The sequence below is a fragment of the Eleutherodactylus coqui genome, chromosome 1 (assembly GCF_035609145.1).
Source record: "Eleutherodactylus coqui strain aEleCoq1 chromosome 1, aEleCoq1.hap1, whole genome shotgun sequence".
NCBI classification, from domain to species: Eukaryota; Metazoa; Chordata; class Amphibia; order Anura; family Eleutherodactylidae; genus Eleutherodactylus; species Eleutherodactylus coqui.
The window spans coordinates 476703219-476720455 of record NC_089837.1 but is presented as its reverse complement, the minus strand read 5'-3'; the positions used below and the strand labels follow the sequence as shown (position 1 = coordinate 476720455).

Genomic DNA, 17237 nt, shown 5'->3' with positions numbered 1-17237 from the left:
CAGCACTCACCCGAGTGCTGTGGCCCTCCAGCTGTCTTTGCTGCCTGAAGACATATGCATAAACTTCTATAGACATCTACCTGCCGAGAGACTCCGACAGGTAGTGAAGACAGCTGAAGGGGCCCAGCGGTCAGGTGAGTTCTGTAACCACCTCATTTCAGTGATCAGTGGGGGTCTCAGCAAATCGCTCTGACATGTTCCAGGTTTTTAAAAAGTACAGTTACTCTTTAAAAGGAAAGCTCCCAGGAGAGGAGCAGTAGCAAACACCAGGGGGAGCTGTTCCACCAGGAAGACTGATGTGCTAGTGAACAGTAGGCTAAAGGCCCAGTCCAGCAGTTTAGGAGGAGGACAAGTTCAGATGTGCAAAAGTGGGACTGCTGTCATGTAAGTGCAATTTCTTCTATTTCTTCTGAACTCCCCTTGCAGCTCATAGGGGAATTCAAACTAAAGGCATGAAATCTGCTGCAGATCTGCACCAAAATCCATTACATCAACTCAGCAAAGTAGCAATGTGTAACTTGTCATATCACACGAGAAAAAACCTTATAGCTGTTACAAAGTGAAGAAGGCAACACTAATCAGAGCAAGGGGAGAGTCAGAGGAACAGCAGGCTTTATCTCACTGGACCCTGAGTTGTTTTTCTCACGCTGTATACTGCGTTCTACAGAGGTAAGAGGCCTTTTGGAAACTTTGTCTTTAGAATGTTAGAAGTGATTGTTTTTAGATAAATTATGCCATAAGTTAGCAATAAGTAAACTGCAGAACAATCTACATAAGTTTATAAAGTTTTGCTGTATGGAGTCTTCACAGCTGTGAAAACTGGAACAACCCGCAGTTCTGTAAAAGTTTTTTTGGTAACATTTTAATAAACAGTGCATAGCTGCTAGGCTCACAGAAGCACAGCAAACTATTAGACCGGCTGCACACAACCAGGTGGGATTCCAGATGTGGGATCTCGCAGCGGAATCCGACCCTGTACCTGGCCGGTGATCCTGCATACTTGTCAGTCGTCTTCTCTCTTCTATACTGCAGATGGTCCGGACGGCTCGCTGCCAGACATGGGCAGTACAGATTTTCCTGTGCCGGCGCCTAGCGATGACGCAGGATTTGCAACTTTTCCACAATGTTAAGGTCCGTGGGTCGGACGGCTTCCATTGACTTCAATGAATGTTGTCCACACGGAATCCGCTCAAATTAGAACATGCTGCGTTTGTTTTTTTTCCTCTGCTAGTAGAAAATGGAAATTGATTTACGCTTGTGTAGGAAAAAGCGCTTTTCCGTAGCATGCTATAGAGGGTATTTGCTGTGGAACCCGGAGGCGGATGTCTGCTCCAGATTCCGCAATGCAAATCCGCCTGTGTGCAGCCAGTCTTAAGTGGAAGAGCTTCAGTGGTCAGTGAAATGTGAAAAATGTTTTAAAGGTCACGGACCTGGCACCTCTAACTCCTCATCGGCTATAATCTACGGATAAGCGCTGCGGAATAAGTTGGCGCTATACAAATAAAGATTATTATTATTACGGATGGAACATGCACCTGGCTCCTCACAAGTATGGCATTACATGCCTTCCATTTGAATGAATGGCTGACCATATCATTCACTTGCAGCCAGGGTCTGCCAGTACAGGGTCTCCCTCTTGAGTCTGTCTTCCCTAATACCATTTGGACAGGGGTTGTCTTTATGAACGGGTCTTCAGTACACTTTGTAGTAGATTGAAGCTGCCTTCACACAGGCAAGAATATCACGTGAGATTTGTGCATTGCACAAATATGAACCCCATTCTTTTTAACACGGTTATACAGATGAGCGATGTTTTCCTGCGTGGCACCACGATGCGATCAGGAAGCAAATCGCGGCATGTTCTATCTTCCTGCATACTTTCGCATTGTTCTCAATGGGGCCGGCGGCAGCATTGCACCACATGCTAGGTGCACCTGATGCGAGGTCTCCCATTGTAGCAATCTCATGTAGGATTCCTACATCCCCAAAGTGATGTGAAGCTGTTTTGACATGAAAACGCCTTGCATCCACGGGAAATTTACAATGTGGGGAGTGCGATATGGATCGTGATTTAAGGCCTCATATCGCGCTTTGCCTTGTGAAGTTAGCCTAACTTAGACCTGTATTTTATATGTTAGTGTGAGTACTGGTGTGACGTAAGCCAAATGTGTTAAGGGGTGCAAGCTTCTTGATAGATTTAGCATATCTTTGGGCCATCTGTGCACCAAATATGAAAGCAGCTATGTAGTTTCTAGTGTAAGTTATAGTAAATCTTATTGGCTGCGAGTGGCCATACCATACCTAATGCTAAGCCCCTCCCATTTTTTTTTTGAAAAGTAGCACAGCCAGTGCAAATCAGCAAAAAGTTGCACGTTTTAGCATACAAGATGCAACTTTTATACGTCAGGTGAAGTAAAGCACTTGATAAATGTGCCTCTGTGGTTTTAGGTTTTTTTTTGTTTAAAGTCCACTACGTAGATTTCTTTTTCTTCCATTCATTATACAGCTATTCCCTCAGTGTATATGTGAGCCAGTGTTACCTTGGTTAGTTATTCCTTTTTATCTGAAACTTTTTTTCCTCAGATGGTCATGTAAACTCATTTATGATTAACTCAGATTTACTTCAGTTTATGCATTCAGTTTTATAGTCTGTGTGATGCTGTTACATAAATCGTACCACTGAAGCTCCCTAGAGGGGGACACAAGGCCTCCTATCATAGATTATAAAGTTAGTTAGTTGATGATGACGATGATGACAGAACTCCTTTCACACAGGTATAATAGAGGAGATCACAGCTCATTCTCCTGACTGTATACTTATGGTCTGTAGCTTATTTAGATGAATATAGAAGGTAATGATACTTAAACTGTCCACCTAGCAGACGTAAATGGGATAGGCTCTAGCTATACTCATTGTACCATACTAATATTGTACTCATACATCATGAGATTAATTTGAAAGCAAAAGTAAAAAATAAATCTCACCATTAAAACGGTGCCTGATAAGCATCAGACAGTGGCTACGCTGCTGATTTCAGCAATAGAAAGGAAAGCCCAGTGGCACATATACTTAGTGTAATAATAAACACTTGCCCATTAGGGCGCCAGCTAGATCGTAGTTTTCACCTACTTCTAAGAGCTTATATCCATGGGCATTTTTTCACCGTGTATTATGCATGAGACGAACAGCCATGTGACACGCGATGAATGGAGTCAATGGGCTTTCATTGATCCATGCACATGTGTGTGTAGACACTGCATGTGGATATACATGAGAAATAGATGACAACATTCTCTATTTCTTAGCGTACCACGCAGCATGAGCCCTATGCTTTTGTATGGCCAGCATATGCAAACGCTGCCTATATGCAATACATTGCATATGGGTGGCATTGTCATACACAACCCTGCTATGAAACCGGGCGGGGAATTACAAAAAAAAGTCATACTGCGCATGTACGTGTGCGTAAGATACGTGGGTTTGCACAGTACACTCGCTGCCATATGTGGTCTCTGCCACTCCAGGCTCTGACACTAACTGCCTGAGCTTGCAGCCTTTTATGTCCCAGTGATGAGCTTGTTGGACCGAGCTGACACAAAGGTAAGACCTGCACTGGAGTTTGATCTCATCCAGGCTAAGCATCTGGCTAGAGATGAGCGAGCACCCAAATGCTCGGGTCCGCGTCATTCGAGTCAAGCTTTTTGTAAAATTCGAGAGCTCTACTCGAGTAACAAACCCCATTGACTTCAATAGGAGATTCGAGCATTATTGTATGTGGGACGCATTTTTTCTAGGTTCGTTTCTCTCTCTCCTGCCTGCAAGACAAAAAATTTGCCATTGATGCGCACTGTGTTGGGGCGGGGAGGGGCAAAAACAGGCACGTTACAGCAGGCAGGAGCCAGAAACTGTGGCGGGGTCGAACACTGCTTGATGCTCGTTCGAGTAACGAACACCATCGAGTATGCTAATACTCGAACGAGCATCAAGCTCGGCAGAGTACGTTCGCTCAACTCTACATCTGGGTGAAATGTATTCTTCCTTTCACATGTCTACACCTTTTAGTAATGCATTCCCTTCATTTCTTTCGAGTATAACACATATATATGGTACTGAGCTAATTGAGTGCTATTGCTTTTTATTGGCAGGGGTCTTAAGAAAAATTGTGGCCCATTTTCACATTTTTTAAATTTCATTTTTGAAATCACAACTCGTGGCACAATCTGAACTACAATTAGAACAAGGGCAGCGATCCAAGGTTCAAAATGCAGAAAACAGATCTCCAAACTGGAGGTAACTCACCTGGTGGGATCAGTTCACCCTAAAAAAGAGGTGTAACTTGAAGCTCCTGGGCCCCAATGCGCAACCTGTAACAGGGCCCCAACTATAATGCTTTACTTATAGTACTGGGCTCTCTATATGGAGAAGAGAGGCCTTATGGGCCCCCTAAGGCTCCTGGGCCTGGGTGCAACCACATCCCCTATAGTTACGCCAGTGGTTGCACCTCAATCCAGGATAGCTTTACTGTTAGAGAACTGAAGTATTATCAATTTTGTCTTACCCTGTTTTATTATTATTATTATTTGCTATTATGCCTTAAAGAAGTTTTATTTCAGATACATAGAAACTCTTTTAGGACAAATGGTTGGGATGCTCTGCAGAGCAGTTCTACACTAGAAGGACCTGTTTTGCTTAGAATGCAATTTTGTCTTTGATCTTTATCTAATGAGCTAAAGAAGCTTTTAAAGAAATACCAGATCTTAGAAAAAGGTATTATGTATATTAAGATGACTTATCTTCAGCATGTGACCTCTCTATTCTACAGAAGAAATCAGGCTGAACCAGTTGAAAATGTAAAACCCAATATAAACACTATCGCCATAACAGATGCCAAACATGAAAGCTTTGAGTTGAAATATTTGCTGAGAACAACCAAGAAGAATGTATATAGGTTAAATGCTACATAGATTGATGTGAATACAAGTATAACTGGTTATATATGCTGTTGCACCACTTGCAATGGTTTGGTTCTGGATTGGAGTCTCTTGTATTGTAGGGAGTGTGGGGTTAGTCCGCAGCTCATGAATCCCAAGGACTGTATTGTCCCCTCATGTATTTATACATAGTTATTTGGTTGCCCCTTAGCCATCTTTTTTCCAGGGTAAATAATCCCAATTTTGATAGCCTCTCTGGGTATTCCAGTCCTCCCATTTAACCCCTTGAGTGGCAGGTTTTCTACCACCCTGTCGTGCCCACCAGGGCAGGTTTTTTAAAATGGTCTAATCATTGAATTTCAACTAGTTTTGCAGTTGCGTCTCAAGAGCCATAACGTTTTCATTTTTCCAGTGACATGGCCATATAAGGGCTTGTTTTTTGCGGGACAAGTTGTGATTTTTTAAACAGGGGGGAGGAAAAAAAGAAATGGGGAAAAAAGAAAAAAAGGAACCATGTCATTAAGGGGTTAAATAATGTATTAACTTCCTTCTCTGGGTCATTACGACGCACACGGATAGCACATGTGTGATTGTATTTTTGATTTTTTACAAAGTAAAGGGAGACAAGTGTTTTTTTTATTTTTTTAATAATTTTTTAACTTTTTTTTTTTTTAATTTTTAAATTTTTTTTTTCTTTTTTTGTCCCTTTAGGGGACTTCCACAGGGACCCATCAGGACCCCCTGATCACATTCCGGGGGTCCGATGGTGACAGCCCTTTACATGCTGCAGTGACTACCCTTTACATGCTGCAGTCACATAGACTGCAGCATGTAAAGGGTTAACACAGCAGAGATCGGAGGTTTTCTCTGATCTCTGCTGTAAGAGCAGGTACCTAGCTGTCCTCTCACAGCCAAGCACCAAGCTCTCCCTGCCACAGAGACCATCGGCTTGCTTCTGACAAGCCGATGGTCTCTATGGCAACTTGTAAACAAAGCAGGACATTGCCGACATGTCGGCAATATCTTCTGCTGGTTTTTCAAAGCCCTTGCACTGCTCTGTGTGGGTCTGTGCAGGCAGAGCACACTGTCACAGCTTGTGGCATTGTGCTCTGCAGCTCCCATAGTGATACATAGCCCGGAAATCTTCCGGGCTATGTTGCTATGAGCAAAGGAGCTCGTCCTGGAAAATTTCCGGGCGTGCCACTCAAGGGGTTAATGTATTAATTTAGTTGCCCTTCTTTGAACCCCCTCAAGCACTGTAAGAACTTTCCTGAACACCGGTGACCAGAACTGCCTCCATGTGAGGCCTGACAAGTGCCTTATGTAGTGAAAGAATAATGTTCTCATCCTTCGCCCCTATACCTCTATTAATGCACCCCAAGACTTTATTTGCTTTTGCAGCAGCTGACTGGCATTGATTGCTCCAGTTAAGCCTACAGTCAACTAGTACCCCCATGTCTTTTTCCATATCACTTTTCCCTAGCAGAAACCCATTTAGTGTGTATTGGTGGTGTGGCCATGTGCATAACCTTACATTTATCGATATTAAACTTCATTTGCCATTTTTCTATCCCTAGCTTATCTAGATCCATTTGCAGCTGTACTCCTTTGTATTAATTACCTTATATAATTTTGTGTCGTATACAATTATATTTTACTGTGCAGTCCTTCTATTGGGTCATCGATAAATATATTGAACAGAATGAGACCTAATACTGAACCCTGTTAGCACCCCGACTAACAACGGTGGCCCTATCAGAGTACAAACCCTTTATTTCCATCCTCTGCTTTCTATCTCGGACCCAGTTGTTTTTTTGTCTCATCAATAGACTCTCCCAGGTCCAGCCTAGAACTTACTTCATTGTAGAAGCTGATCAAATTGGTCTGACATGAACGAGCCCTCATGAACCCATGCTAATGCAGAGTTATGCTGCTGTTTTAATTGAAGTATTCCAGGATGGCGTCTCTTAGAAACCCCTTGAATATTTTTCCAACTATTGAAGTGAGACTTCCCGGTCTGTAGTTACCAGGCTCTCTGCTTGACCCCCTTTTGTATACTGGAACCATATTGGCAATATACAAATCCAGTGGTACAACCCTGGTCTCAATAGTGTCCCTAAATATTGGCTACAATTTCCTTGCACATGCCATAACATTCCAAAATAGGAATAAACATATAGGGGTCATCTAAAAAGCAGTAAAATTCATAAAATTGTATAATTCATTCATATATTTCCTTATATAGAAGGGATTAATTACTTTTTATCCTGCTTTGCATTCCTATAGAAGCTGACCAGTATGTGGCTCCTTCTCATTGTGCTTTTGGGTCTGGTCTTCCTCTACCGACGATACAGATATAGTCAGATACTGGACAATCTCACCGACAAATATGTCTTCATTACTGGATGTGATACGGGATTTGGAAATCTGCTGGCTAAACAGCTGGACAAGCGTGGAATGAAGGTTCTTGCGGCTTGTCTGACCGATCGTGGAGCAGACGCACTAAAGAAGGAGACCTCCAGCAGACTATAGACAGTACTGCTAGATGTCAGCAGCAGTCAGAGTGTCAGCGCTGCCGCAGACTGGGTCAAAGATATTGTTCGTGATAAAGGTGAGCTACATAAATGGAGAATATGTTTTTACATTTCACAAGGAATAACCTATTTATATCTTTTAAACGAGCATCAGAAAAGTAATATTTGGAAACGTAAAGGATTGCCATGAATATCATGGAGTACGCAGCGCAGCATAGAGTGGACTATACTGGAAGGATACAGTTTGGCCTCCAAGTGGCCATTTTTTGTAAGATAAAATAGCAACTAAATGGCCGTCCAGCACTTATTGTTCAACTAATATCCCTCACGGAGTGTTGGAGCCACCAAAAGTCTTCTCTGCCAGCTTTCAAGAACACTTTAGCAACTTTTCCCTCACACTTGACTTTGACACAGACCCTAGACAGAGAGCTCACTGCGCCCCTGGCCTCCTGGAAGTGTCGGGGCTGTAGCAGAATTAATCATCTAGTAGAAGGGATTCTTGTTTGTTGCTTTCCAAATTAAATACATTTTGGAAGCACATAACTCTCCTCCACAACAAATCCAGCAGGGGTGCCACACAATCAGGGCTGCACCCTCCACTGTCTATTTCAAACTCACAGGCACTAGAGCAGAGTTTGAAAAGTTAAAGAAAAAAAAACCCGTTCATGCACAAGTACGCCATCCACCTGCTACAGAAAAAGTCTGCAAAGTAAATTACCTGCCTTGCAGATTTTACATCCACAACAGGATGAAATGAGAGGTGACATTCCGCAGCAAATCTGCACCAAAACTATGTCAAAATCCGCAGTATTTGGTGCAAATTTGCCGCTGCAAAAACTCTGCAATGTGTGAACATACCCTTAGGTATTTGCATGTGTAATATGCAGTGAATACAACCCATTTCAACCTCTTAGTTGTACAGCTGAAAAAAGATAAGACTTGCCCAATCTTTCCTGCGTGTACTTATTACTACGTGCAGGAAAGAGAGGGCAGGACCTATCTTGCCACATTTTTTTTTCAAAATCCTGTGTTATGCCGCAAAGTTTGAAAAGCCAACGAAGGGGGAGAAATACAGGCGCAGCTACGCTCCGTACCGGTCATTCTACGTTAACACATAGGTGCGGATTTTGTTTCTTTTGCCAAAATGTTGCAGAATTTGCTGCAGAATTGCTGCGTGCTCCCCTGCGTGCCAGCAAATACTTGTGTGAGAGAAGCCTTAGGGATAGCAACTAGAAAGCATGAAGAGATTTATAAAGCCATCCATGCTCCTCTGGGAAATATGCATAGTTTGCAGAGGAGCATGGATGTCCTTTTACGTCTCCTCACATCTTCTAGCTGCTCTTCCTAAGGGAAAACTATACCCTTCCTGACCCACAGCTGCTACAAAAACACTTAGGGACATTTCACATGGGACGGAATGTTTCACAACACTGTTCTGGAATATGTTCTCCTGTGGAATATTCAACCACAGAATCCACGCTGCTAACATGCAGATTTTGATGCAGAATTGAAATTAGCAGAATCCTGCTGGCAACTCCGCATCAAGATCTGTAGTTATCCATGCGGAATTCAGGGATGGCATAGTTTGCAACACTGTTGTGGAATATTCCATCCCATGAAAGGTCCCTCATACTGTCATGTTGCTTAACTCCAATATATTATGATGTATATGTCGACTTTATTTAGATATTTACATAGTAATGCAATAAATCTAAACAAGAGACTTTATTTGTTGCAGTACTTTTCTTTACTGTGTGTCAATTATTTTACAGGACTCTGGGGTCTGGTCAATAATGCGGGCATTAGTCTCCCAGTCGCACAAAACGAATGGCTGACTAAAGATGACTTTGCCAAAGTTCTAAATGTGAATCTTCTAGGAGTTATTGATGTTACACTCAAAATGCTGCCCATGATTCGCAGAGCTCGGGGTCGTGTTGTCAACGTTGCAAGTATTGCTGGAAGAATAGCTATCTGTGGTGGAGGATATAGCATATCGAAATACGGGGTGGAGTCCTTTTCAGACAGTCTCCGGTAAGCAATACTTTATTATGGACTACATCATACTATAGCGACTGTCCAGTTTCTGAACAAAACACTCTCCTGGGACTGGAGGGTGGAGGAGTACTTGATCTTCTTCTCTTCATGTTCCCTATCTTCCACTGTAATTTTATGGTGGGCAAGATGGCCAGTGCTATTTTCTATCTAGTAGACACTGAACTGTTCTGTGATTAGCCAGTGCTAATCATGTGAGCAGCGATGACCATCACAAAGCAGCTACAGAACATTGGTAGTCCTAACACTACCGATGCACTATGCAGGCTCTGGTAGTCTAAGAATGGTCACCGATGTCAAAACGTCAGGACATACCAGTGATGATATCTTGGGATCGCTGAGGGTCCTGTGTATAACGTGCTGAGATGAATTGCCCCTTTAAGGCCTATACATTGCAGAATTATCTGGCGGTAGATAGTCTTCCATCTTCATACTATGGCAGATGTTTGTCCAGCTTCTGTTTGAACACTTCCATTAAAGGAGAACTCACCACCTCCAGTGGTAACCTGTTCCATGCATTGATCACCCCCACTGTCAAAAAGTTTTTTTCTAATATTTAATTTGCGCCTCCTCTCTTTCAGTTTCATCCCATTGCTTCTATAGTCTTTCCTTGTGCAAATGAGAATAGGGCTGATCGCTCTGCAGTGTGACAGCCCTTCAGATATTTGTAGACAGCTATTAAGTCTCTTCTTAGCTTTTTTTTTGCAAGCTAAACATTCCCAGATCCTCGTAGGACATGATTTGCAGACCACTCACCATCTTGGTAATTCTTCTCTGAGCTTCCTCCCGTTTGTCTGTCTTTTTAAATTAGGGTGCTGGACACAGTATTCCAGATGAGGTCTGACTAAGGTAGAGTAGAGTGGGATAGTTACCTCATGTGATCTAGACTCTATGCTTCTCTTAATACATCCCAAAATTGTGTTTGCCTGTTTTGCTGCTGCATCACATTGTTGACTCATGTTCAGTCTATGATCTATTAGTATACCCAAGTCTTTTTCACATGTGCTGCTGCTTAGCTGAATTCCTCTCATTCAGTATGTGTTTTTTTCATTTTTCATGCCCAGATGTAGGACTTTGCATTTCTCCTAACCAGCAGAATGGTATTTAACAAGGAGAAATGCAAAGTCCTACTTCTGGGCAAATTTTTTTTTAAAAAGCACATACAGAATGGGAGGAATTACGTTAAGGCCACTCTCACACACACTGCTTTGTATTGCGATTAGCGTGCCATCCGAGCGCCACACTAACCGCGGTACAACCCTCCCATTGATTTTAATGGGGCCTCTCACGTCTGCACTCATTTTTGAGCACTGACTTTTCTATTTTTCAGCGTTTTTTGCATTTGTTTACGCAATCCATCGCCCATCACAATGCTGGGGTGTGTTAAAAAGCGCTGTCAAACGCCGTGACATTGTTTTAAAAACGTAGCTCGAAATCACGGTCCTGAGCTATGTTTAACTGAACGCATGTGTGGGAGTAACCTAAGCAGCAGCAGATATGAAAAAGACTTGGGTTAACTGCTTAAGGACATGGCCCTTTTTTTTTTCATTTTCGTTTTTTCTTCCCCTTTATTTATCCATCGACGTCGCTGTATGAAGGCTTGTTTTTTGTGGGATGAGTTGTATTTTACAGTGGTACTATTTATTATACCATATAATGTACAGAAAAACTTTAAAAAAATTCTAAGTGGAGTAAAATAAAAAAAAAAAAAATGACACTCCAACATCTTTCGTTGCATCTATGGGTCACTACGATTACTACAAAACCAAACTTGTATAGTTTTTTTTTTTTTTTTTTGCTGTACTACTTTTTTTCAAAAAATTAAATCTTTTAAAATAGAACAGGGGGTTGGAGCGATGACCCTGGAGGTCCCTTCCAACTCTACCATTCTACGATTCTAGAATGTTGCTTCATTTAAGTACTTCTATATCTTACAGATATGAGATGAGCAGATTCGGTGTGAATGTCTGTATCATAGAGCCCGGCTACTTCAAAACATTAATATGTAATCCAGAATCCATAGGAAAACTACGTAACATTTGGGAGAACCTCTCAGAAGAAATCCGTACTGCTTATGGCCAGCAATATTTTGAAAACTGTAAGTTCCCATTTAAACAAACATTATACATAGAAATAAACGATGAAGGCAAACGAGATAATATTGCACATTGTCAAGATGTTCTGCATGTCCTTGTAACACAGTGATTAGGCTGGCCACTTGTAGACTGTAGTAGAAAAAAGTCTGATCCAGCACTATTTCTTAATACTGGTGTCCTATATTGAAATAACAATAGCGTACTTATATAGGAAGGCATGGATGCGCAACATGGTGGTATGGGCTCTTAGGGACCCTGGAACATGGATTTGAATTTTATGTTGTGGCTCCTGTAAGAGAGAGTAAAACCCAACTGCAAAGTTGAAGAGTTCTGCATCTCTCGAAGTGACTTCTTACAAGGGAAAACTGATGGACGCAGATGCGCCTGACAGTCGTTCCAATGATAATCGCTCCTGTGCTTTTACATAGGAGCAATCATCTCTCAGTGAATGGAGGCATAGAGGGCTGGGGATTGTTCCAACCTGCCTGCCTCCATTCATAGAAAACAGGCAATTGTTCATAGGTGAACGACTGCCTGTTTACACGGGCCGATCATTTTTTTTTCTGCAAACGGGCCCCAAGTTCCGTGGGACTGCTCAGATGACTGAAATCAGGAAAGCGTACTCAAAGTTGCCTCCTTCTTCTACGATAGTGGTAGATGATTTAGGAAGTCACCCACCATCATCCACAGGAGATTGAAGTACAGATCTGTGTTGAGTGTCCCTAGAATGAACACAGGTCCAACAACTGCTCCATGTATGTATGGTAGCAGAAGGAGGCCACTTAGAATTATGCTTTCCCTACTTCAGTCATGGCAGCGGTCCCACGGGACCTTTGAGGGGCGTGAAAGGCGGATTTCTGCTTCTTATATGCTATTAGATTTTATTCTCTCTCTTACAAGGGCCCAAGACAAAATTGAAATTCATGGCCCACAGAAACCTGTGCGTCATACCTTTGGGAAGTGCATCCATCCTACCTATTCAAGTACGCTGTTATTTCAGTATAAGACACCCGTATTGACATATAGCGCCGTCTTTTTCACACCCTGTATGCATCATATGAAAATTGATTTAACCTGCTGATTTTAGATAAGATGAAAATCTCATGTGTGGCGGCCTCCGTAGTGTTCGCTGGTGACAAGAGAAAAGAGAATCAGGTGTTCAGACAGCCCGATAACCACTTTTTTCTGGCTTCCATTGGCAAGTTGAGTATTTGTGCTCGTGGGGAAGTCAAGATAGATAGTCAGTTTGAAAATCGGAAGAGTACTTTGATTTCTAAGCAAGAAAATAGTAACCAAAGGCAGCACTCCTGGGGTAAAGAAGTATATAGGTGTTCAAAGCAAAATAAAACTTACTATATGGACCCTCAAACTAATAAATTTAAAACATAACTTTTATTCGTAATACCTAAAATGAAGAAGAACAAACACACATACACTTATCATATAAAATAAGAAGGTATCAGAGAAAGCATGAATGATGCCACTTTACTAGATGGATAAAGACCAATCAGGTGGAGTTGCAAAAAAGTTACACTCAACCGTTGTGTAATATTGGTCCCGGGTCTGAAAGAGAGAGATTAATGCGCAGGTGTCATCCTGATGAAAAGGAATGATATTAGTGGAGACCTGAGCATTAATATGACCCAATGCCACTTTTTGAAGGAAAAGAAATCAATTACACTCGACTATTATGTAGTTTTTGATCCAAGGTTATTGGAAAAAAAAGAATTTATTCTCAAAGATTATTGCTCAGGTGACATCCTCATGGTTAAGGACGACATTGCCGAAAAAACCTGAGCAATGATATAACCCTAACCCTACGCGTTTCCCCCACAGAGAGTGGGTCCCTCAGGGGTTAAAATAGAACAATTGCAAAAAAGATCGTAAAACCAGATGGTGGCTGTAAGAAGTAGATACCAGCAAAGAAAGCTAGATAGTGGCGTCAACAAAGTAGGATCTCCAGAAAATTAAATATCTGGTATCTCTAAACTAAGATAAAGATGAGAATTAAGGTAGAAATCTACTCTCCTAGATGAATTGTGACCATAGATGAAGTTCCTGGTCAATAGAATGCCGTAAAGCTCTTGTTTCAAAAAAGACCAGCTAGCATTTAATTATCAATGCTAAAGCTCTAGCTGAGGTAAAGTCTCCCCACTCGATACTAATACCCTCCGTAAGGAAACAGAAACAAAATCAATAAAGAAATAAAAAGAACGGCGGCATGTCAGTCCTGGTGGTGGGCTGACAGCCCACCACCAGGACTGACATGCTGCCGTTCTTTTTATTTCTTTATTGATTGGCTGAGCGCTCCGCCAATAGCTAAGCAGTAGTTGCTATTGGCTGAGCCCTCAGTCAATCTGCACAGCCCTTTCAGGAGGCGGGGATTTTTAAAGCCCCGACTGCTGAAAGTGCTTCATAGCAGTGCCGGGGAGCCAGCAGGAGGACGCGGCTGAGCGCAGGAGAGTTGAGTAATACATTTAAACAATTTTTTTCACACTTTTGCCAGATTATTGGGGAAGGGCTTATATTTCAAGCCCTTCCCCGATAATCATTCCACGGGGCTTGGCAGACAGCAGTGCTTTCAATGGGATCAGCAGCAGTGCCGATCCCATTGAAAGCAATGGAATATAATGCCAGGGACTTCTGCCACAGCTGTGACAGCTGTGGCAGAAGTCCCCGGCATTCTGCATCTCTTTTCAATGGGGCTAGCGCTGCTGCCGCTGGCCCCATTGAAAAGACTGGCGATATGTCGTCGTGATGCCGATTTTTTTTTTTTTTCTTTTTCTCGCACTGCGATGCGAGACTTTAACTTTAGAATCGCATCGCAGTGGAGAAAATATCGCCAGTGGGTGAGAGCCCTAACACAGCAACAATGAATAATCAGATCTGGCAATCTTTGAAAATCTTTGGCAACCTGTTGATTTTAACCCCTGTTGGAGGGGACATTAAAAGGTGTGGATATCAATCCCTTCTGGAGCGCAAGAGAGTTTTTTATTTTTATGGCTCTTCAAACATATACAGGTACACTTACTCTAATTGTTGCGTTCCAAATGGATCATCATGTGACTTATATCACACAAAGTTCGAAACCCTTCCCACAGATGACATCACAGTAATCGACCCGGTATCTGACACATCAATCAGAGTAAGTGTACCTATATATGTTTGAACAAACTGTCTGTAATTTATGTTTGAGAAAGGCGCTTGCCAGCGCCCAAAAGCGTTGCATGTATATGCATAAAATATGGTTAATAGAACCATTTAGTTATTGGAGCTTATTCCTTTTCATACCCCAATCCGTGGAGCACAGAGATTTTTTTCATCCAGCATTGGTTACCAGTAGAGATGAGCAAACCTACTCGGCCACGCCCCTTTTTCGCCCGAGCGCCGCGATTTTCGAGTACTTCCGTACTCGGGTGAAAAGATTCGGGGGGCGCCGTGGGTGAGTGGGAGGTTGCAGCGGGGAGTGGGGGGGGGGGGGGAGAGAGAGAGAGGGCTCCCCACTGTTCCCCGCTGCTACCCCCTGCTCCGCCACGCCTCCCCCCGCCCCCCGGCGCCCCCCGAATCTTTTCACCCGAGTACGGAAGTACTCGAAAATCGCGGTGGTCGATCGAGTAATTACTCGAAATGAGTATATTCGCTCATCTCTAGTTACCAGATAATACAGGAAATGGAATAGATTGCAAGTTGTAAAACTTCTTACAACATATCTTCCACATGTGTACATACCCCGATTACCGACCTTTAACTTTAGGTTGTTCCATAAATTGCCTGAGCAAATTTTCAATGAGTAGAAAAAGTAATTTTCATAACAATGGCAACAAATAACCATTACTACACTATTATTCACACAGATTGCAAGAAAATGGCTGAAGGTCTAGCCAACTGTAACCCGAAGCTTCACCTGGTTATCGACTGTATGGAACATGCCCTGACAGCTGTATACCCAAAGACCCGCTATTCTGCTGGCTTAGATGCCAAATTGTTGTTCATACCTCTTTCATACTGCCCGGCTGTAATAACAGATTTGTTCTTTTCACAAAAATAAAGTTTAAGAAGAGCTCAGAGTGGCATCTCAGTATGTTAAGAGAGCTTAAAGAGGTTTTCCAGGCAGCGCCAGCTGTCAGTGTCGGGATATACCGGGGTTGGGGTGGAAGCTACTGCTCTGATCCCTGTGTAGTGGCCGGTACTTGTAATTGCAGGCGCCGCTCTTACTGAAATCAATGGGAGCAACTTTTCTAACTCAGACTATATTGGTCCAAGAGAAAAAATGCTTGTGTGAGTGTACCCACTCAATTTAATGGGTTCATCTCCCGTGCAAGTTTTGTCCCTCTTGGAATCGGACTGAACTCGTAGGGGGAAAAAAATCGCCCATGTGACTACACCCTTAGGGCTCCCACCCACTGGCATTTTTTTCTCCACTGCGATGCGATTTTAAAGTTAAAGTCTGGCATCGCAGTGCGAGAAAAACGCCGGCAGATACTCCAAAATCGCTGCTCAAAGGTGTGGCAGTTTTTCACTGAGAGCGCGGATGACCGACAAGCAGTGGTGTGCAACCTTTGTCGTGCCAAGATCAGCCAGGGAGCCACCACTACCAGCCTCACCACCACCAGCATGCGCAGACATATGATGGCCAAGCACCCCACAAGGTGGGACGGACACCGATCACCGCCTCCAGGTTACACCACTGCCTCTCCCTCTGTGCCCCAACCTGCTACTGAGATCCAACCCCCCTCTCAGGACACAGGTACGAGCGCCTCCCGGCCTGCACCCACACCCTCGCCTCCACTGTCCTCGGCCCCATCCAGCAATGTCTCTCAGGGCAGCGTCCAGCTGTCGCTAGCACAAGCGTTGGAGCGATAGCGCAAATACGCCGCCATGCACCCGCACGCTCAAGCTTTAAACGTGCACATTGCCAAATTGATCAGCCTGGAGATGCTGGCGTACAGGCTTGTGGAAACGGAGGCTTTCAAAAACATGATGGCGGCGGCGGCCCTGCGCTACCCTGTCCCCAGTCGCCACTATTTTTCCCGATGTGCCGTCCCAGCCCTGCACGACCACGTCTCCCGCAACATTGTACGCGTCCTCACCAACGCGGTTACTGGGAAGGTCCACTTAACAACGGACACGTGGACAAGCACAGGCGGGCAGGGCCACTATATCTCCCTGACGGCACATTGGGTGAATTTAGTGGAGGCTGGGACCGAGTCAGAGCCTGGGACCACTCACGTCCTACCCACCCCCAAAATAGCATGCCCCAGCTCGGTGCTGGTATCTGCGGCGGTGTATGCCACCTTCACTAAACCTTCCCCCTCCTCTCCTCCTACGCAACCTCTACCTCGCAATTAAGATGTCTCAGCAGCACGTCGCCAGCAGTCGGTGTTGTGCGGCAGCACAGCGGTGGGCAAGATTCAGCAGGCCGTGCTGAAACTAATCAGCTTAGGAGAGAAGAGGCACACTGCCCACGAACTGTTGCATGGTCTGACAGAGCAGACCGACCGCTGGCTTTCGCCGCTGAGCCTCCAACCGGCCATGGTCGTCTGTGACAACTGCTGTAACCTGGTGGCGGCTCTGCAGCTTGGCAGCCTCCCGCACGTGCCATGCCTGGCCCACGTCTTTAATT

At 43.7% G+C, this 17237-nt stretch overlaps 1 pseudogene; it reads left to right on the top strand.

Moving 5' to 3' along the window:
* The first annotated feature begins 561 nt into the window (after positions 1-561).
* Positions 562-15679, top strand: LOC136586526 (retinol dehydrogenase 16-like; annotated as a pseudogene).
* Positions 15680-17237: the final 1558 nt, after the last annotated feature.